This window comes from Cololabis saira, chromosome 4, assembly GCF_033807715.1.
Source record: "Cololabis saira isolate AMF1-May2022 chromosome 4, fColSai1.1, whole genome shotgun sequence".
Classification (NCBI taxonomy): Eukaryota; Metazoa; Chordata; class Actinopteri; order Beloniformes; family Belonidae; genus Cololabis; species Cololabis saira.
The window spans coordinates 13483558-13506727 of NC_084590.1; the positions used below are offsets into that span (position 1 = coordinate 13483558).

General features: G+C 44.4%; 1 protein-coding gene and 1 long non-coding RNA gene across 3 annotated transcripts in view; one reads left to right on the forward strand and one right to left on the reverse strand.

The window, feature by feature from the left end:
• LOC133441533 (rap1 GTPase-activating protein 2-like) overlaps positions 1–23170 on the forward strand; it is a 257100-nt gene that overhangs the window by 95275 nt on the left and 138655 nt on the right. The gene's annotated exons all lie outside the window — the stretch shown is intronic.
• On the reverse strand, positions 15245–16222 carry LOC133442265 (uncharacterized). The gene is made up of 3 exons (XR_009782532.1): positions 15768–16222; positions 15409–15633; positions 15245–15331 (listed from the first exon to the last, which is right to left on the reverse strand). It is a non-coding gene; the product is annotated as an uncharacterized LOC133442265 (long non-coding RNA).

Genomic DNA, 23170 nt, shown 5'->3' on the forward strand with positions numbered 1-23170 from the left:
ACAAATAAAAATTATGGTCATTTTTTCAGGGTTCTGATCAATTAAAACCTCCACTCTAGATTTGAAAAAGGGGGTTTTTTAGTCCTCGCTTGAGGGCTCATATCTTGAAAAGTGTACATTTTAGGAAAAAACAGTCCGGGGTTTAGAGAGAGAAGAAAAGTTTTCCTCCGTTTTGAAGTTTGAATGACGTTTCTACGTGCAAGTATGAGAAAGATACGTGACTCAGAAAAAAGGTGATTTTTTTTTTTTTTTAACCTTCACCGGACATTTCACACCCACAGTGTGAAATGCTGCCCCATACAAATACATGGGAAAATCTTCCCCATTAGTTTGGAAATTTGGAAATGTTTTTGCACTTCGCGCAAAAACTATTCGTGCCATCGTTCTGAAAATCCACAAGACTGTAGTTAAATTCAGGGCCTACAACTTTCTAAATCGGTTCAGAATTTTTCGAGTAACGGTGTGCGAGTGGTGAGGCCCCAAAGTTCACGCAATGCGTTCCGGATGGGGCAAAAAGCGCACGTTTGTGCACGTTGCGCAAAAACGTGCACGCCAATCGCTAATAAAAGTCATTCCCATGAAGTCCCGATTAAGTCGCACGTTTCTACGTTTTTACTTTTTGAGTTTTCTCAAAGCTGCGCAACTAGTTACGCGCCGAAGTTTATACGGAAGAATATATAATAATAAATAAATAAATAAATAAGCCTGAGCAATAGTATGAGTGCCTCGTGCTGCGCACGAGGCACTCCTCCTCCATTGAGCTTGCGCATCTCAATGGAGGAGGCGTGCCACGTGGCGCAGCCGTGGCACTAACTAGACAAAATTCCCGGGAAATTTTGAAGTGCCACGGACTACTGCCGGATGATCGCGGGGCTTATTTGCACCCATGAAGGTCAAGGACTCGATAAAGATTCCAATGACACCACCCATGACTCTCTATGTCAAACCATTCAAAAGTTATTACAGAAAATATAGAACCGCTAACTGAACCGCTAACGGGATCGCTAACGGGATCGCTAACGGGACCGCTAACCGAGCCGCTAACGGGATCGCTAACCGAGCCGCTAACAACCGCTAACGGAACCGCTAACGGAACCGCTAACGGAACCGCTAACGGGACCGCTAATGGGATCGCTAACGGAACCGCTAACGGGACCGCTAACGGGATCGCTAACGGGATCGCTAACGGGATCGCTAACGGGATCGCTAACGGGATCGCTAACGGGACCGCTAACCGAGCCGCTAATGGGATCGCTAACGGGACCGCTAACAACCGCTAACAGAACCGCTAACGGGATCGCTAACAACCGCTAGCGGAACCGCTAACGGGACCGCTAATGGGATTGCTAACGGGACCGCTAACGGGGTCGCTAACTGGACCGCTAACGGGATCGCTAACTGGACCGCTAACGGTACCGCTAACGGGATCGCTAACGGAATCGCTAACTGAACCGCTAACGGGACCGCTAACCGAGCCGATAACGGGATTGCTAACCGAGCCGCTAATGGGATCGCTAACGGGACCGCTAACAACCGCTAACGGAACCGCTAACAGGACCGCTAACAGAACCGCTAACAGAACCGCTAACGGGACCGCTAACGGGATCGCTAACAACCGCTAGCGGAACCGCTAACGGGACCGCTAACGGGGTCGCTAACTGGACCGCTAACGGGATCGCTAACTGGACCGCTAACGGGACCGCTAACGGGACCGCTAACGGGATCGCTAACGGAATCGCTAACTGAACCGCTAACGGGACCGCTAACCGAGCCGCTAACGGGATCGCTAACCAAGCCGCTAACGGGATCGCTAACAACCGCTAGCGGAACCGCTAACGGGACCGCTAACGGGGTCGCTAACTGGACCGCTAACGGGATCGCTAACTGGACCGCTAACGGGACCGCTAACGGGATCGCTAATGGAATCGCTAACTGAACCGCTAACGGGACCGCTAACGGGATCGCTAACAACCGCTAGCGGAACCGCTAACGGGACCGCTAACGGGGTCGCTAACTGGACCGCTAACGGGATCGCTAACTGGACCGCTAACGGGACCGCTAACGGGATCGCTAACGGAATCGCTAACTGAACCGCTAACGGGATCGCTAACAACCGCTAACGGGACCGCTAACGGGATTGCTAACGGGACCGCTAACGGGGTCGCTAACTGGACCGCTAACGGGATCGCTAACTGGACCGCTAACGGGACCGCTAACGGGATCGCTAACAGGACCGCTAACAGAACCGCTAACGGGACCGCTAACACCAATAACACTACCGTCCCATAATAAACACCTACCATCCCATAATAACACTCACATCCCATAATAACACTAACATCCTATAAAAACACCTGCCATCCCATAATAACACTAACATCCTATAAAAACACCTGACATCCCATAATAACACTAACATCCTATAAAAACACCTGACATCCCATAATAACACCTATCGTGTGTGTGTGTGTGTGTGTGTGTGTGTGTGTGTGTGTGTGTGTGTGTGTGTGTGTGTGTGTGTGTGTGTGTTCATCTAAGGTTAAAAGGTCAGGGTTCAGATTTCTCCATTTTCCAGGTTATACTATGAATTCTGTACTGAGTGAGTCATGTGACCAGTTCTGGGTCAGTCTAATCAGTCGACAGCTGAGCTCTGGTTGCTAGGGGCAACAAGAACCTGATACAGAGGGAGCGGGAATGACTCAGCTGGATTTTTGGTTGTGACAAACCTGAAATCACTCCACTTTGCGCTCAAACCGTAGCTCTTAGCAGAAAAACGAAAACATTTTGAGAAACAGAGAACCTACCAGATTATCTAAATGTTATTTTCATACAGATATTCCTTAAAATGTGTTAGTAACGGCAATTCGAAAACAAAAATGAGATTTTTTTTAAGAAAACTTCATTTAACATGGGAGTCAATGAAGAGAGAGACAGGAACTGGCGTGTCTGTTGGCGCCCCCGTTAAAATTTTGTGCACACCACGCCTGTCAAAGTCACATTTTATAAATCACAACACCTATGTCTATATTCTGACCAAAAATTATCTGTCTACCTTTTACGGTTTGGCCGTGACCTCGAGTTACAAATAAGAAATCATGTTTTTTTTTCAGTGTAACTACACTCTAGCAAACTGACTCCCGTGCTCTAGATTTGAAAAAAAGTGATTTCCAGTCCTCGCTTGAGGGCTCATATCTTGAAAAGTGTACATTTTAGGAAAAAACTGTTTCGGGTTTGGAGAGAGAAGAGAAGTTTTCCTCCGTTTTGAAGTTTGAATGACGTTTCTACGTGCAAGTATGAGAAAGATACGTGACTCAGAAAAAAGGTGATTTTTTTTTTTTTTTAACCTCCTCCCACCCAAAGTGTGAAATGCTGCCCCATACAAATACATGGGAAAATCTCCCCATTAGTTTGGAAATTTGGAAATGTTTTTGCACTTCGTGCAAAAACTATTCGTGCCATCGTTCTGAAAATCCACAGGACTGTAGTTAAATTCAGGGCCTACAACTTTCTAAATCGGTTCAGAATTTTTCGAGTAACGGTGTGCGAGTGGTGAGGCCCCAAACTTCACGCAATGCGTTCCGGATGGGGCAAAAAGCGCACGTTTGTGCACGTTGCGCAAAAACGTGCACGCCAATCGCTAATAAAAGTCATACCCATCGATTCCCGATTAAGGCGCACGTTTCTACGTTTTTACTTTTCGCGTTTTGTCAAAGCTGTGGGACGAGTTACGCGCCGAAGTTTTTACGGAAGAATAAATAAATAAACTAGACCAAAATTCCCGGGAAATTTTGAAGTGCCACGGACTACTGCCGGATGATCGCGGGATGCACCCATGAAGGTCAAGGACTTGATACTTAGTCATTTGACACCACCCATGTCTCTGTATGTCAAACCATTCAAAAGATATTGGACTTTAACGTATCAGCCAATCAGAAGAAGGGGCGTGGCTAATTTGCACCAATGAGGGTCAGGGACTCGATACTTGGTCATTTGACACCACCCATGTCTCTGTATGTCAAACCATTCAAAAGATATTGGACTATAACGTATCGGCCAATCAGAAGAAGGGGCGTGGCTAATTTGCACCAATGAGGGTCAGGGACTCCATACTTAGTCATTTGACACCACACATGTCTCTGTATGTCAAACCATTCAAAAGATATTGGACTTTAACGTATCGGCCAATCAGAAGAAGGGGCGTGGCTAATTTGCACCAATGAGGGTCGGGGACTCGATACTTAGTCATTTGACACCACCCATGTCTCTGTATGTCAAACCATTCAAAAGATATTGGACTATAACGTATCGGCCAATCAGAAGAAGGGGCGTGGCTAATTTGCACCAATGAGGGTCAGGGACTCGATACTTAGTCATTTGACACCACCCATGTCTCTGTATGTCAAACCATTCAAAAGATATTGGACTATAACGTATCGGCCAATCAGAAGAAGGGGCGTGGCTAATTTGCACCAATGAGGGTCAGGGGCTCGATACTTAGTCATTTGATACCACCCGTGAGTCTCTATGTCAAACCATTCAAAAGATATTGGACTATAACGTATCGGCCAATCAGAAGAAGGGGCGGGGCTAATATGTATATATAATATACAAATGTAAATATTTATATGTATAATAATAATAATATACATATATATCCCATGGACCTGTCCCCAGCAGGACTGGGGATCATGTAAGGTCAAAAGGTCAGGGTTCAGATTCCTCCATTATCCAAGGTAAAGTATTATGAAGTCTGCATTGAGTGGGTCATGTGACCAGTTCTGGGTCACATGACCCGGAAGTATGGTAGTGTATATTGTATTGGAATGACTCAGCTAGTTCTTCGGATTTGACAAGCCTCAAATAACTTCACCTTGTAATCAAACTGTAGCTCCTAGCAGAAAAACAAAGACATCGTGAGAGAGACAGAACCCGGAAGATTCTGACAATCTTAATTTTATTCAGATATTCCTTAAAATGTGTTAGTAACGGCAATTCGAAAACAAAAATGAGATTTTTTTGAAGAAAACTTCATTTAACATTAGAGTCAATGGAGACAGAGGCAGGATTTGGCGTGACTCTTGGCTCCCCCGTTCAAATTTTGTGCACACCACGCCTGTCAAAGTCACATTATTTGAATCTCAACATCTATGTCTACATTCTGACCAAAGATTATCTTTCTAGCTTTTACGGTTCGGCCGTGAGCTCAAGTTACAAATAAAAATTATGGTCATTTTTTCAAAGTCTCTCGCACTCTGATCAATTAGAACCGCACTGAAGATTTGACAAAAAAGTGATTTCCAGTCCTCGCTTGAGGGCTCATATCTTGAAAAGTGTACATTTTAGGAAAAAACAGTCTGGGGTTTAGAGAGAGAAGAGAAGTTTTCCTCCGTTTTGAAGTTTGAATGACCTTTCTACGTGCAAGTATGAGAAAGATAGGTGACTCAGAAAAAAGGTGATTTTTTTTTTTTTAACCTCATCCCACACACAGTGTGAAATGCTGCCCCATACAAATACATGGTCCCCATTAGTTTGGAAATTTGGAAATGTTTTTGCACTTCGTGCAAAAACTATTCGTGCCATCGTTCTGAAAATCCACAGGAATGTAGTTAAATTCAGGGCCTACAACTTTCTAAATCGGTTCATAATTCTTCGAGTAACGGTGTGCGAGTGGTGAGGCCCCAAAGTTCACGCAATGCGTTCCGGATGGGGCAAAAAGCGCACGTTTGTGCACGTTGCGCAAAAACGTGCACGCCAATCGCTTATAAAAGTCATACCAATTGATTCCCGATTAAGGCGCACGTTTCTACGTTTTTACTTTTTGAGTTTTCTCAAAGCTGCGCAACTAGTTACGCGCCGAAGTTTATACGGAAGAATATGGAATAATAATAATAAACTAGACCAAAATTCCCGGGAAATTTTGAAGTGCCACGGACTACTGCCGGATGATCGCGGGATGCACCCATGAAGGTCAAGGACTCGATACTTGGTCATTTGACACCACCCATGACTCTCTATGTCAAACCATTCAAAAGATATTGGACTATAACGTATCGGCCAATCAGAAGAAGGGGCGTGGCTAATTTGCACCAATGAGGGTCAGGGACTCGATACTTAGTCATTTGACACCACCCATGTCTCTGTATGTCAAACCATTCAAAAGATATTGGACTTTAACGTATCAGCCAATCAGAAGAAGGGGCGTGGCTAATTTGCACCAATGAGGGTCAGGGACTCGATACTTGGTCATTTGACACCACCCATGTCTCTGTATGTCAAACCATTCAAAAGATATTGGACTATAACGTATCGGCCAATCAGAAGAAGGGGCGTGGCTAATTTGCACCAATGAGGGTCAGGGACTCCATACTTAGTCATTTGACACCACCCATGTCTCTGTATGTCAAACCATTCAAAAGATATTGGACTTTAACGTATCAGCCAATCAGAAGAAGGGGCGGGGCTAATTTGCACCAATGAGGGTCAGGGACTCGATACTTAGTCATTTGACACCACCCATGTCTCTGTATGTCAAACCATTCAAAAGATATTGGACTTTAACGTATCAGCCAATCAGAAGAAGGGGCGGGGCTAATTTGCACCAATGAGGGTCAGGGACTCGATACTTAGTCATTTGACACCACCCATGTGTCTGTATGTCAAACCATTCAAAAGATATTGGACTTTAACGTATCGGCCAATCAGAAGAAGGGGCGGGGCTAATTTGCACCAATGAGGGTCAGGGACTCGATACTTAGTCATTTGACACTACCCATGTCTCTGTATGTCAAACCATTCAAAAGATATTGGACTATAACGTATCGGCCAATCAGAAGAAGGGGCGTGGCTAATTTGCACCAATGAGGGTCAGGGACTCGATACTTAGTCATTTGACACCACCCATGTCTCTGTATGTCAAACCATTCAAAAGATATTGGACTATAACGTATCGGCCAATCAGAAGAAGGGGCGTGGCTAATTTGCACCAATGAGGGTGAGGGACTCCATACTTAGTCATTTGACACCACCCATGTCTCTGTATGTCAAACCATTCAAAAGATATTGGACTTTAACGTATCAGCCAATCAGAAGAAGGGGCGGGGCTAATTTGCACCAATGAGGGTCAGGGACTCGATACTTAGTCATTTGACACCACCCATGTCTCTGTATGTCAAACCATTCAAAAGATATTGGACTTTAACGTATCAGCCAATCAGAAGAAGGGGCGTGGCTAATTTGCACCAATGAGGGTCAGGGACTCGATACTTAGTCATTTGACACCACCCATGTCTCTGTATGTCAAACCATTCAAAAGATATTGGACTATAACGTATCGGCCAATCAGAAGAAGGGGCGTGGCTAATTTGCACCAATGAGGGTCAGGGACTCGATACTTAGTCATTTGACACCACCCATGTCTCTGTATGTCAAACCATTCAAAAGATATTGGACTTTAACGTATCAGCCAATCAGAAGAAGGGGCGGGGCTAATTTGCACCAATGAGTGTCAGGGGCTCGATACTTAGTCATTTGATACCACCCGTGAGTCTCTATGTCAAACCATTCAAAAGATATTGGACTATAACGTATCGGCCAATCAGAAGAAGGGGCGGGGCTAATATGTATATATAATATACAAATGTAAATATTTATATGTATAATAATAATAATATACATATATATCCCATGAACCTGTCCCCAGCAGGACTGGGGATCATGTAAGGTCAAAAGGTCAGGGTTCAGATTCCTCCATTATCCAAGGTAAAGTATTATGAAGTCTGCATTGAGTGGGTCATGTGACTAGTTCTGGGTCACATGACCCGGAAGTATGGTAGTGTATATTGTATTGGAATGACTCAGCTAGTTCTTCGGATTTGACAAGCCTCAAATAACTTCACCTTGTAATCAAACTGTAGCTCCTAGCAGAAAAACAAAGACATCGTGAGAGAGACAGAACCCGGAAGATTCTGACAATCTTAATTTTATTCAGATATTCCTTAAAATGTGTTAGTAACGGCAATTCGAAAACAAAAATGAGATTTTTTTGAAGAAAACGTTATTTATTATGGGAGTCAATGGAGAGAAAGACAGGATTTGGCATGGCTGTTAGTCTCCCCGTTCAAATTTTGTGCACACCACGCCTGTCAAAGTCACATTTTATGAATCACAAAACCTATGTCTATATTCTGACCAAAAATGATCTGTCTACCTTTTACGGTTTGGCCGTGAGGTCGAGTTACAAATAAAAATTATGATCATTTTTTTAAAGTCTCTCGCACTCTGATCAATTAGAACCGCACTGAAGATTTGACAAAAAAGTGATTTCCAGTCCTCGCTTGAGCGCTCATATCTTGAAAAGTGTACATTTTAGGAAAAAACAGTCCGGGGTTTAGAGAGAGAAGAGAAGTTTTCCTCCGTTTTGAAGTTTGAATGACCTTTCTACGTGCAAGTATGAGAAAGATAGGTGACTCAGAAAAAAGGTGATTTTTTTTTTTTTAACCTCATCCCACACACAGTGTGAAATGCTGCCCCATACAAATACATGGTCCCCATTAGTTTGGAAATTTGGAAATGTTTTTGCACTTCGTGCAAAAACTATTCGTGCCATCGTTCTGAAAATCCACAGGAATGTAGTTAAATTCAGGGCCTACAACTTTCTAAATCGGTTCATAATTTTTCGAGTAACGGTGTGCGAGTGGTGAGGCCCCAAAGTTGACGCAATGCGTTCCGGATGGGGCAAAAAGTGCACGTTTGTGCACGTTGCGCAAAAACGTGCACGCCAATCGCTAATAAAAGTCATACCAATCGATTCCCGATTAAGGCGCACGTTTCTACGTTTTTACTTTTTGAGTTTTCTCAAAGCTGCGCAACTAGTTACGCGCCGAAGTTCATACGGAAGAATATGGAATAATAATAATAAACTAGACCAAAATTCCCGGGAAATTTTGAAGTGCCACGGACTACTGCCGGATGATCGCGGGATGCACCCATGAAGGTCAAGGACTCGATACTTAGTCATTTGACACCACCCATGACTCTCTATGTCAAACCATTCAAAAGATATTGGACTATAACGTATCGGCCAATCAGAAGAAGGGGCGGGGCTAATTTGCACCAATGAGGGTCAGGGACTCGATACTTGGTCATTTGACACCACCCATGTCTCTGTATGTCAAACCATTCAAAAGATATTGGACTATAACGTATCGGCCAATCAGAAGAAGGGGCGTGGCTAATTTGCACCAATGAGGGTCAGGGACTCCATACTTAGTCATTTGACACCACCCATGTCTCTGTATGTCAAACCATTCAAAAGATATTGGACTTTAACGTATCAGCCAATCAGAAGAAGGGGCGTGGCTAATTTGCACCAATGAGGGTCAGGGACTCCATACTTAGTCATTTGACACCACCCATGTCTCTGTATGTCAAACCATTCAAAAGATATTGGACTTTAACGTATCAGCCAATCAGAAGAAGGGGCGGGGCTAATTTGCACCAATGAGGGTCAGGGACTCCATACTTAGTCATTTGACACCACCCATGTCTCTGTATGTCAAACCATTCAAAAGATATTGGACTTTAACGTATCAGCCAATCAGAAGAAGGGGCGTGGCTAATTTGCACCAATGAGGGTCAGGGACTCGATACTTAGTCATTTGACACCACCCATGTCTCTGTATGTCAAACCATTCAAAAGATATTGGACTATAACGTATCGGCCAATCAGAAGAAGGGGCGTGGCTAATTTGCACCAATGAGGGTCAGGGACTCGATACTTAGTCATTTGACACCACCCATGTCTCTGTATGTCAAACCATTCAAAAGATATTGGACTTTAACGTATCAGCCAATCAGAAGAAGGGGCGGGGCTAATTTGCACCAATGAGGGTCAGGGGCTCGATACTTAGTCATTTGATACCACCCGTGAGTCTCTATGTGAAACCATTCAAAAGATATTGGACTATAACGTATCGGCCAATCAGAAGAAGGGGCGGGGCTAATATGTATATATAATATACAAATGTAAATATTTATATGTATAATAATAATAATATACATATATATCCCATGAACCTGTCCCCAGCAGGACTGGGGATCATGTAAGGTCAGGGTTCAGATTCCTCCATTATCCAAGGTAAAGTATTATGAAGTCTGCATTGAGTGGGTCATGTGACTAGTTCTGGGTCACATGACCCGGAAGTATGGTAGTGTATATTGTATTGGAATGACTCAGCTAGTTTTTTGGATTTGACAAGCCTCAAATAACTTCACCTTGTAATCAAACTGTAGCTCCTAGCAGAAAAACAAAGACATCGTGAGAGAGACAGAACCCGGAAGATTCTGACAATCTTAATTTCATTCAGATATTCCTTAAAATGTGTTAGTAACGGCAATTCGAAAACAAAAATGAGATTTTTTTGAAGAATTTTTTTTTTAACATTGCAGTGAATGGAGAAGGAGACAGGAATTGGCATGGCTCTTAGTCTCCCCGTTTAAATTTTGTGCACACCACGCCTGTCAAAGTCACATTTTAAGAATACCAAAATGTATGTCTACATTCTGACCAAAAATTATCTGTCCAGCTTTTACGGTTCGGCCGTGAGGTCGAGTTACAAATAAAAATTATGGTCATTTTTTCAGGGTTCTGCTCACTCTGATCAATTCGAACCTCCACTCTAGATTTGAAAAAGGGGGTTTTTTAGTCCTCGCTTGAAGGCTCATATCTTGAAAAGTGTACATTTTAGGAAAAAACAGTCCGGGGTTTAGAGAGAGAAGAGAAGTTTTCCTCCGTTTTAAAGTTTGAATGACGTTTCTACGTGCAAGTATGAGAAAGATAGGTGACTCAGAAAAAAGGTGATTTTTTTTTTTTTTTTAACCTTCACCGGACATTTCACACCCACAGTGTGAAATGCTGCCCCATACAAATACATGGGAAAATCTTCCCCATTAGTTTGGAAATTTGGAAATGTTTTTGCACTTCGTGCAAAAACTATTCGTGCCATCGTTCTGAAAATCCACAGGACTGTAGTTAAATTCAGGGCCTACAACTTTCTAAATCGGTTCAGAATTTTTCGAGTAACGGTGTGCGAGTGGTGAGGCCCCAAAGTTCACGCAATGCGTTCACGATGGGGCAAAAAGCGCACGTTTGTGCACGTTGCGCAAAAACGTGCACGCCAATCGCTTATAAAAGTCATACCAATTGATTCCCGATTAAGTTGCACGTTTCTACGTTTTTACTTTTTGAGTTTTCTCAAAGCTGTGCGACTAGTTACGCGCCGAAGTTTATACGGAAGAATATGGAATAATAATAATAAATAATAATAAGCCTGAGCAATAGTATGAGTGCCTCGTGCTGCGCACGAGGCACTCCTCCTCCATTGAGCTTGCGCATCTCAATGGAGGAGGAGTGCCACGTGGCGCAGCCGTGGCACTAATAAATAAGCCTGAGCAATAGTATTAGTGCCTCGTGCTGCGCACGAGGCACTCCTCCTCCATTGAGCTTGCGCATCTCAATGGAGGAGGCGTGCCACGTGGCGCAGCCGTGGCACTAATAAATAATAAGCCTGAGCAATAGTATGAGTGCCTCGTGCTGCGCACGAGGCACTCCTCCTCCATTGAGCTTGCGCATCTCAATGGAGGAGGCGTGCCACGTGGCGCAGCCGTGGCACTAATAATAAGCCTGAGCAATAGTATTAGTGCCTCGTGCTGCGCACGAGGCACTCCTCCTCCATTGAGCTTGCGCATCTCAATGGAGGAGGCGTGCCACGTGGCGCAGCCGTGGCACTAACTAGACCAAAATTCCCGGGAAATTTTGAAGTGCCACGGACTACTGCCGGATGATCGCGATTTGGCAGCTACCTTGGGGGACTCCACAGTCCAATGACTTACTATGCGATAAGGCACCGTTAAAATAAACTTTTTGTGACCTTTCAGACAATTAGCTCTTAAACCATTGAATTGCAGAAAAATTAAAACCATAATTAATGAGTTTAGAAATTAAAATGTCATGCTCAATCACATCAAAGGCAGCACTGAAGTCAAGCAATACTGTTCCCACAAGCATCGAGTCATCAATTGATGTTAACCAGTTATTGGACATCTGTGTCATTGCAGTGCAGTTGGAGTGGCCAGACCTATAAGCATGTTGGAACATTGTTGTTAAATCATTGTAAGAAAAGTAATCTTGTACTTGCTTGAATACTATCATCTCCAATAATTTACTGAGAACAGGTAAAATACTTATAGGCCTACTATTTGGACCGCAGAAAGTTGATTTTGTATATTTGGGTAAAGGAATGATCTAACCCTCCTTCCAAAGTTTAGGACACACACCACTAATCAGACACCTGTTGAACATGTGACAGAGAAGCTTCGAAATTACCGCAGCAGATGATCTCAATAGCCTATTGTCCAAGTTGTCCAAGTTCCAGCAGACCCACCAACAGTCAAAGATTTCAGCAGCAATTCCACCCGCAAAACACTGACCAGATGACATTCAAAATGACATAACTTGTTTTTCATAATTAATTTTTTTATCAGCTCATCTGAGTTAGTATCAACAGTACAATGCATTTTCTCTCTGAGTTTAGAACCCTTGTTAACAAAATAATCCTTGAAATAATTTGCAATCTGAGTTGGCTTATTTAAATAAACTCCATTCAGTTCAACAAAAGAGGTACAGGTAGATTTTTTCCCCATAATTTCATTAAGTACATTCCATAATTTCTTACTGTCCGTACCACTGTCAGAAATTCTTTTCTGATAGAAGTTTTTCTTTTTGACTCTGTTCACTTTGGTCACATGACTCCTTTGTATACAATAAAGTTTTCTGTCCACAAGAGAACCAGAGAGAACAGCAACCTTCTTAGTCCTTTGAGCCATTAAACTCTTTAATTCAGAATCAATCCAAGGAGCACTTTTGGCTTTAACTGTAAACTTTTTTAACGGAGCATGACTGTTAACAACTCTCAATAGCACATACTTAATGTTATCCAGCTCAGTGAGAAAATTATCCTCATTGAATGTCTTATAAGTTCTTTTTACCATAATATTGGGACAGGCTTTAGGACGCTTTGTTCTCCTGGAGACAGCCACACAGTTATGGTCACTAAACTGGTACAAAAACAGGTGTGGAGCACATATCAGGGGTATTAGTGAAAATATGATGGATACATTTTGATGTTGGAGATCTTGCAGTGTTAATAGAAATTCTTGTAGGTTGATAAATTAATTGGGATAAACCACACATATCAGTCATATATTTAAGCTTGTTCTTGAGAGCACACTCATCAGATAGCCAATCAATGTTCAGATCACCCATCCAGTACATCTCTCCGTTTTCTTCAGTCACTTTGTCTAGCATATTACATAATGCATTTAAATATTCTATCCTGACACTAGGTGGCCTGTAACAACATCCAACAAGTATTGGTTTTAAATAGGGGAGATGTACCTGCAGCCATAACACTTCAACATCATCAACCATCAAGTCATGTCTCAATTTAACAGGATAATGGTCATGTATTAGAATGGCCACACCTCCAAACCTATTTCTATCACGTCTATAAATTGAATAGCCACTTATGAAACTTCTGAATTGTTTATAAAACTGTCCAGGAGGTTTCAGAAATTGCAAGAATATCTATATTGTTCAATTGCAAAAATAAAGAAAGGTCTTGGATTTTATTCCTCAAACTACATGTTAATATGTGCAAGGACTAAGCCTGAGGGTAGTTTGTTTATACCAGTCATCTTATCACATACCTCAAGTTGTTAAATCATCATCACATTCATCAGACATATTGATCCAGCTCTGAAAGTTCATGGATAAGCAGTGTATTTGCAACCTCTGGGTTTCCATTAAGCTTAATGTAGATCTTACAGGTGGCAGTCCAGGTGGCTTGTATTTTGTTATCCTTCCTCAGAACACGTGCTTGGCGGGCAATGTAGGCGTTTCTCCTCGTCAGGTGATCATTTAGATATACACTAGAGCACTTCAGCTTCCGGCCTTGCTTCAGGACATCCACCTTTCGTTTTCTGAGGATTGTGTGTGTGTTTCCCTGAAGAGTTCATGCACACCTATGGACGTGTGTGTGTGTGTGTGTGTGTGTGTGTGTGTCAGAGAGAGTAGAGCTAGTGAGTGTGTGTCTGTGTTTGAGTGACTGAATGAGTGAGTCTATGCATGTACTCTGCATGTAGAGTAAAAACTGTGGGAGTATGATGATAATGTATGGAAGAAAGTGGAAAAATCTTGAAGGCTTGGAGCTTGAAGTGAGCGATGACATCATTGCACATGTGTCTGTATGTGTGTGTCCATTTGCCCAGATGATAATCATATGGTCAAACAACAGTTAATCCAATACATTTAGAAATTAAATTATATAATAATCATCAATAACACCTCTATTATATGGAACACCAGGACAAAACCAGTACTGTACAAACATGTTGTTTATTAAATGTCAAATATTCAACAAAGTAAACAACTCTGATTCAAGTAAATTGTTCTGCATAACATTTTACATATGTCTTTAAGTAGTATATGGTTTTACACAATATTAATCTTGAAGTGAATTAAGCTTAAGATAATATTTCAAAAATATAAAAATTATGCAAGAATGAAATTACAGATGCATTCAAAATTGTATGGGTGCAGACAAGATCATTGTGCTAATAATACAATTGTAATTTAGATCATCAAAAGGTAAGTAATAATCATGTGGACAACATTCATTAAGAACATAAAGATAAAACAATATAATGCAGTTAAGTGTATGATCATAAAAACATGTCGAGAATTAAATTTTGAGAGAATTGAAGCCTTACAATGCAGAACAAAAGAATAGAGAAGTCTGGGTCAATCTACCATGATTTGTCAGACCAAGAGCCTCTCATTAAAATATCAAAAACTGAACTGTTATTGTGACAATTAAAGTTGCAAATATGGACAATAGACTTCCATTCACAACAGATGTGAGGACAAAATAAGTCCTGAGTCCTTTACAAGGATTGAGACTCACAGAGGTCAAAGGTCCACATCAAAACCAGTGAGGATCCCTCTGTCTGATGGGCATTCATGTGGCAGCAGAATGTCTTTGGACAGTGCAGAGCAGTGGTCATCTTCTTCTTTCCTGAATACACAAAAGCAGAGATATCAGCACAACATACATCATAGTTATTTCTGAATTTAAATTCAGTATACAAATTAGCCTTACAATTGCTCACACACCAGGACAATAGAAAATCTTACCTCTGTGTGGTTGCTGCATCAATAGAGTTGTCTCCAGAGCTGCTGTTGTCACTTGGTCTGCTACCTGGATCTGTTGTAGCCCTGATTTGGAAACAAAGAAATAATCAATAAGTTGTAGTTTTCAAAGCAAGTGAATCATCAAGAAGAAAGCTGCATACATTGGCAGAGCATCTGGCTGATGAGCACCTGCCTGAGACACATTGAACTGCTGCTGTGGCCCCTTGGACACGTGTTGGACCGTCTAGGAAGTCTCGCTGATGCAGCAGAGTGCTGCTACATTGCTGCAGCTCTTCCCATGACCAACCGCAGGTCATCCATGGCTCTACTGGCTCCTGCTGCTCCTGGACCCTTCCTGTAGCCAGCCCAGGTATGCCTGATCCTGGCTGTACACCAAAGGAGAATGAAAACAACTTTATACATGTGTGTTGAAAAGTTTTTTTAACATAAGATTAAAAAACTTCAAAGAAATGTGAGCATTGAAAAGTCAAATCAAACTAACATCTAACAGTATACTCACCTCTGTCTGTAAGTGCACCTTGCCTGCATCCTCAGTGGCTCTGTAAGTACAACTGACAATATTACACCTGCAGGGGGACTATTCACCCATAGCTGGGACAGCGGTTGACAGGCACCAGGGTTTATCCACACAGTGGTGGCCCTGACGCCGTGTCTCTGGGGCCCGCTGCTGCTCCGAGATCCCCTGCAGTTTAGCCTGGGACCGTGAGGTACCCAGTTTCCGTGTGTGGCCCCGGGGAGGCACTGCAGGAGTCTTGGTAGTGGAGAGGCTTTGTACTGGCAGGAGGAAGCTAACTAAGTCAGCTTCTTCTTTTCACCCTCCATTCAGAAGGCTAGCCAGCGGCAGAAGCAGTGAGCAGAGAGCAGCACAATGCAGCAACATGCACTAGCTCCAAGCACCACACTACTGCACTAGACGCTTCACACATACCCTGTGTTAGCACACAGCAGTGTGTGCTAACACACACACACAGACGCACACACACGCACACACACACACACACACACACACACACACGCACGCGCAGACAGACGCACACGCAGACAAACACAGATGACAGACATACACAAAAACAGATAAACAGAGAGGGGGTGCTAGAGAGGGAAAGGTGGGGAAGGAAGAGAGAAGGGGAGGGAATGACAAGGATGTGGATGAAAATACTTACCGTATACCTACCGAATACCTACCATTTCATCTGGGCTGGGCACCTTTTCCGAATTAAACAACATACCTACAAGGGCTCTTTTCCACAATAAAAGACCACAAGAGGAAACCTTTCTCAACCCAAAACCACCATGAGTTGGACCCCAGGCCATATTCACCATAAGCATCCAGATACCAAAAGAAAATAACACAATGAACCACAAGAACTACCCTAACAACAACTACCCTAACAACAACAACAGGCCATCTTGCTCAACCCCAACCACCATCAACAACAAGCTGTGAACTCTGCCAAAGAGTACTTCACAGATGACTTGGACCCGAGGCCACATTCCCCACAGGCATCCAGACACAACACCACTAAAGCAAAACCACTTCACTCAGAAGACAAGCCTCCCGCTTCTGGCGAAGTCAAAACACAGTACACCGGATCGTGATAACTGTGATACGATTGCAGCACACCTGATTGAAGGCAACATTGTGGTTGCGATATGTAAATATGATCAATCAGTGTCCGCTTTTCGGTCGTTGCAGCGGAAACAAGCTGGCTATAGCCTCTGGACCGAAACAACTCCCATATGGCTTTCTTCCCTTTGGAGAGCAAGTCTTCATTGAAGTCTCCACAAACCACTACAGGCTGGCAACCCATCATCTCTAAAGTGTCCAAGAGGCTTTGCATGTTTGCAAGAAACACGTCAAGTTGGATATTTGGTGGTCTGTACACAGTGGCTATCAATGCTCTGACAGGACCCTCAACCTTGACGACGGCGAATTCAAGGTCGGGCACATTTTGAATGTACCGTCGGGCCTCTGCTTGTAGACAGCTCCTGTAGTACACTGCAACTCCACCTCCATCTTTCATAGCCATATCCGCTCTGTTAGAATATGAGACATTTCTGTTGCGCGCAAACATCTCATATCCCTCCAGCTGGAAGTCTGGAGAAACAAATGATCCCGACAGATGGGATTCGGTGATGCACAGGACATCAGCAAGTCTGAATTCATGGTGGGACCTGATGTCCTCCATGTGCGACGGAAGTCCTTGACAATTGTGATGGACTATTGTCAAAGTTGGACCAGTGTGGTCTGCGGTCTTGACAAAGTGCAAAAGCGGTCTTGCACTCTCGAATGAGGCGTGACTCATAGTCTCCATCGATGTGGTGATTTTAGGATTCGCATAGATCTTCTTTTCTTCAAAGTCTCTGATCCATAGTCCTTGAAGTGAGGTCGTCCGGCTCAGGGCGACATAGGCCATTCCGGGTTCAAAAATGTGCTTCAAGGACACCACAGCAGACTGCACAGTCATGCCTTGCACTTTATGAGCTGTACAGCCGAAGGCCAGCTTCATCGGGAACTGCCGTCGAACCATCCCCCTTATGCTCGTGCTTTCCTCGAACCTTTCCACGTACACCAAGTTATCCTCCGCCCCTTGAATCTTCTTGCGGAATTTCTGGCCTGCCGTGGGATTATCCAATTCGAGTCCAATGAGCTTGACCACAGTCAGTCCGTCTTCGGTGGTGGTGACAATGTTGGCAATTGTTCCAAAAGTGCCATTTACAATCCCGTCCTCAATATCGAGATTCCTGATCACCATGACTCGTGCTCCTTGAGCCGCTTGCAGGTTGTCAGGTAAATCCCTTTTATTGCCTTTAAAGGAATCATACGCAGGTTTCATTTCTCCAGTTCGCAGATCTTTTCTAAAGTCTTGCGCTGGAATCTCTACAACTTGCAACTTTAAGGCAGTTAAAATTGCAGCGTTGTGCTCGTCAACCTCTTTGTTGGTGGCAAAGATATGAAGGGCGTCTGTCGGACAATCTCCGGCCTCCACAACGGCCTGAGCGAGCAGAGCTTCGTCATCCGCGCTGAGCGGATCCTCCTTATTCCTGGTTCTAATCCTGTTCAAGAGCTCGGCAAAAGTGCGATCATCTTTCTGCCGCATTATCTCTGTCAGATTGACCAGCTTGAAATCTTGCCAGAGGTCGAGCACATCATCCTCAAAAACGCATAGCGGTTTGCCTTTACCAAGGGGCGGCAGTTGGTAAAAGTCGCCAACTGCAAGGACAGACATCCCTCCAAATGGTCTCCTGTTTCCTCTGATCTGCTGAAATCTCCAGTGGACATAGGAAAACAGATCCTTAGAGACCATGGATATCTCATCAATAATCAAGATCTCCGCATTGGACAGTGTTACCCTCACTTCGTCCAGTGTGTTTCCGAGACCTTGATACGGAGGTTTCAGGCTTCTCGGCAGCTTCAGCAGTGAGTGCAGTGTTTTGCCAGAGATATTGAAAGCGGCGGTGCCAGTAAACGCCGCCAACAGCACTGAAGGCTTAGACATGTCACCTTCATTGCGTAACCTGGGAAGTTGGCGCAGAATCTTGGTGGCCTCCTGATAAACACACTTGATCACATGGGACTTGCCACAACCGGCTCCCCCAGAGATGAAGTAAAAAAAGGGTTCAGGATCCTGACCCCAGACGCGTTTCAAACACCATTCGCGTATGGCGTAGAAGGCGGACGCCTGCATCTCATTGAGGCTTCGAAACATGTTCCTCACAAAGTCGGGGCTCAATTCCGGCGCCTGGATTGCTGGCATGGCTCCACTGCTCTCACCTTGAAGCTGAAAATCTGGAAGCTGCTCCTGTTCCTCCTCGCCAGGGTTTATGGCTTCTCGCTGAGCGACACACTCTAAACGATCCACCTCAACCTCTGGTGCAAAACTATTCCACGCGTTGCGGATGGGTCCCTCCTTTCGAAACCGTTCGAGGGCTTTGTCGATTTTCCTACCCTCTCCTTCGTAGCGCCTTCTATTGAAGTTGACGTACTTTTTCACAGGCAATCGGCCCGGACGCCGACCACTTTTATAAAACGCTTCGTAGGTCGGGTAGCGTTCCGGCTTCAGATCAGCATCCTCTCTGTGTGGCCAGTACAGTTTTAGGAGCCGTCTGTAATACTTTTCCGGATCTTTCTTCTCTGAGAAACGAGTAAACCGGATGACGGCAGGTTTTCCCGAAGTCCTCTTCTGGATACACCCGTGGTCGTTCTGGAGGGGAATGGCAGTAGCCGATTGACGTTGCTGACCGTAGAGGACCCTGTAATTGGATGTGAAGTCAGCCAGACACATGTCTCGAAACTCGCCTGTATCAGGCCTCTGCATGTATTTTTCCGGCAATCCTGCCATCCAAACGTCCTCTTCATCTGCGGCCATGTTCTGCAGCCTGCTCATCGGAAGACTCATTCTCATACCGTCGTCCTCCGTCTGTATAAAAATTACAGAACGCGAGCACTTTTTCAGCGGTAGGCTGCATACCCGTGCCACAGACTCCTGAGCGCTAACCTCTCGGTGTTTAGCATACGCCTGCATAATCTGCTTCATCTCATCCTGTTTATTAACGCCAGATTTCCGTACATCACGGATGACAGAGTCAAGGAATTCAGTCATCTCGTGCTCTGGCTTGGAGACGTACGACATCATATACATGATGCAACTGAAATCGTCAATGACATACTGGATGTCCATGTTGGCGTTCCATGCTCGCAACAGGTCAGGGTTGTATCCATTCACCCAGCAGTCCTTGGGGTCACGCTTATTGTAGACCACCATTCCACTGGTGAGGGATCTGACACTGTGCGAGTACTCTTCAGGATGCAAGTCACATTTTTGCAACAACTCTGCCAAGTCCTTGAAAGAGGCATTTGGGTCCATTAGAAGATCTCTCACCGGCTTCAGCTTTTCCTTAGCCATCTGTTGCTGCTTTGAGAGGAATTTTTTGCTCTTCTTGGACTTCTTCTGACTCTTCTTGGAATCCTTGGACTTTTCCCCACATTTTTTATGCCCGCCAACATCGTTTTGTCCACAGTCTTGGTCTTTCTGGGCATCGTCTTTCTTGACATCTTCATCATCACCATCATCAACAGCCCCCCAAGGTGTGCAGCCAATGATCGTTTGATCCATGGGCAGTTTTGGAAAACCAAATCTGCACGATACATTGCCTTTCCTGCATGTTTTGGAGTGGTTGCGGCTGTGAACCTGAACCTCAGACACTATTTTGTGGAGCTCGGGGTCCGTGTCCACATCAGGCATCCGACAGCATATATAGCGGTCAATGAATTGGATGACATCCTTGCAGCACTCAGGATCCTCAATCTCTGGTGCATCTTTGATCCACACCAGCATATGGATATGTGGACTACCTCTGGCTTGAAATTCCACCCGATAAAAGTAGTCCTCCACTGGACCGATGGGCTGTGCAGGTGACAGGAGCAGATCTGTCATGAGCGCATCCACTCGCTTCTCAAACAAGCGCATCACCGTCACAGGGTTACTGCGGAGAATCTCACACTTCTCATTCCAGTCCAGCTCTGAGAAGTCCCCTTGCTCACCTTGTTGAGCTTTGATAATGTCAATAACCTCCGGCCATCTCATTTCGGCGGCAGAAAACGTTAGGAAAAACGTTGGCTTGCCCAACTGTCTGACCATGGCGAAAAGATCTCGCAGCGTTTTCTCCCAATACGCTGGAGTGCCTCGGAGGGGTTGCATGAAACGGGTCGCATCCCTATTTTGGATGAGTTGTTCCAGCTCCTCTTTGTCCTGAATCATCTTATTGGAAATTGTCCTCCCATCTTTGGTGAATTTCTTCCCCTTGCGTGTTTGGATGGACATGCTGTTCCTAGCGATGTGCGTTTCCGTCACAAACTGGGAAAAGAACAGATAACTCTGGTCCCTCGCAAAGCGGGCATCCACAGAGAAGAGCCTTGAATTGAAGTACACACTTGGGGACAGATGGATTATTCTGCCCTCATCCAAGGTGTTCTCTCCGGTTGGGAACTGAACAGGAAAGGCCATGGCTTCAAGCTTAGGAATGGCAAAGAAACCGACAGGTTTGTTTCCTTGGGCAGGAGCAATGCTAAATATGCCATCCCCATATGACAGAACCTCCTGTGCTATGTCAAGAGGCTGCATGCACGTGTCCAAGGCCAGACCAGGCCTGAGGTCTTCCTTTTCCTTGTCGTCGTCCACCTCATTGGGCTGCTTTTCACCAGATGTGCCTGCAGCGGGTTCCATGTCTCCTTCCGGATGTCTGGGCTCCTTGAGCTGTGCAGCATCTGGGGCTTCCTGTGGAGCATCTCCCTCTTCGAGACTTTCAAATTCAGCACAGTCATCAATCTCAATGTTGCTGTATTCTGAATGAGTCTCTCGCAGTATCCTTAGCCCTGCTAGCACATTCTTCATGTTAACTGTGTAGAAGTGCTGATAGCCCTTGTACTTGATGTTGCGCTTCAACTTTACTTGCAACAGCTGGGCTTGGGCGCTGGGCCTCGGAAGAGCATTGACTGTGGTTTCCATCTCTGATGGTACACACACAACCGCTCCGTGTACTGCTCTTTGACGTCCTTTGGGCAAGGCAACTATCTTTGCAAACGGTAAGATCTTTGCAATCAATTGCCTTTCCAGCACGTTCAACTGTTCGAGCTCTGGGGGAATGGGTGCGAGCTCGAGGTTGTTGCCAGCTGCCATGGACGGCATTCGTCCTCTGGCCAAGTGGCTGTCACAGGTGTGGCAGATCCACTCCCGCATCCTGTCCTGTGGAACGGTGCATGGGGCTGAGCAATCGGTGTCACAAACGTGGACATACTTACCTGTCAAGCAAGCAGCCACCACGCAAATGTTTTTGACATATTTGGCTCTGTTGCAATGCCTTACCTGATTGGGGAACAGAGCTCTGTGACACACTGTGCAGACATGTGTGGGCCCGTGTCTAATCCTTTCCCGAAATACAGATATGGCTTCTACCATCACAGGGTTGACCACAGGCTGTGCATTTTCCGGGCGGCAGTTTACGATGTCCATGTATTTCCTCTTAATTCTGAGTGCACACTGCAACTTATGACGAATACGAAGTGCAGCATCTTTAGCGAGTCTATCCTTTTTGTTCCGGATGCAGTGTTGTATGTGACGCAGCCTGAACTCGGTGTTGTGGTGATATTTCTCCCTCACGTACTTTTTCTGTTTGTTTTTAAACTGAGGATCAGTGCTATACCTCTCGCTCACGTACTTTTTGTGTTTGTTTTTAAACTGAGGATCAGTGCAATACCTCTCGCTCACATACTTTTTCTGTTTGTTTTTAAACTGAAGATCAGTGCAATACCTCTCGCTCACATACTTTTTCTGTTTGTTTTTAAACTGAAGATCAGTGCTATACCTCTCGCTCACGTACTTTTTCTGTTTGTTTTTAAACTGAAAATCAGTGCTATACCTCTCGCTCACGTAGTTTTTCTTTTTGATTTTAAAATGAGGATCAGTGCTGTATCTCTCCTTCAGGTACTTTTTCATGAAGGTTTTCTGTTTGCTCTGACTATCCAGATCCATCCAACTTATTTTGATGTACTTCTTCTTTTGTTTTCGGTGATAACGGTCTTTTGCGTATTTGGTTTTAATCGCCTGCAGTTTTGTCAGCCTAAATTCCAAACTGCTGACATATTTATCTTTCTCATTCTGCGCTCTATTAGTGATGCTTGTACCATTGTTTACAGGTGGTACATGTTTCTTTTTGCACTCACTCGATCTACGCATAGCCTTTCTTCGCATGTGTTTCTCGATTTTCGAAAAATCCTTGCCTGTCGTGGGACGTGCTATGTTGACGCGCTGATTCAAGTCCTGATTCTTTGGATGTCTGAAGTTAGTATTCTGTGGGATATTGGCTTCTTCTAACAATTGTGCTTCTGGTACAGCCGTTGAT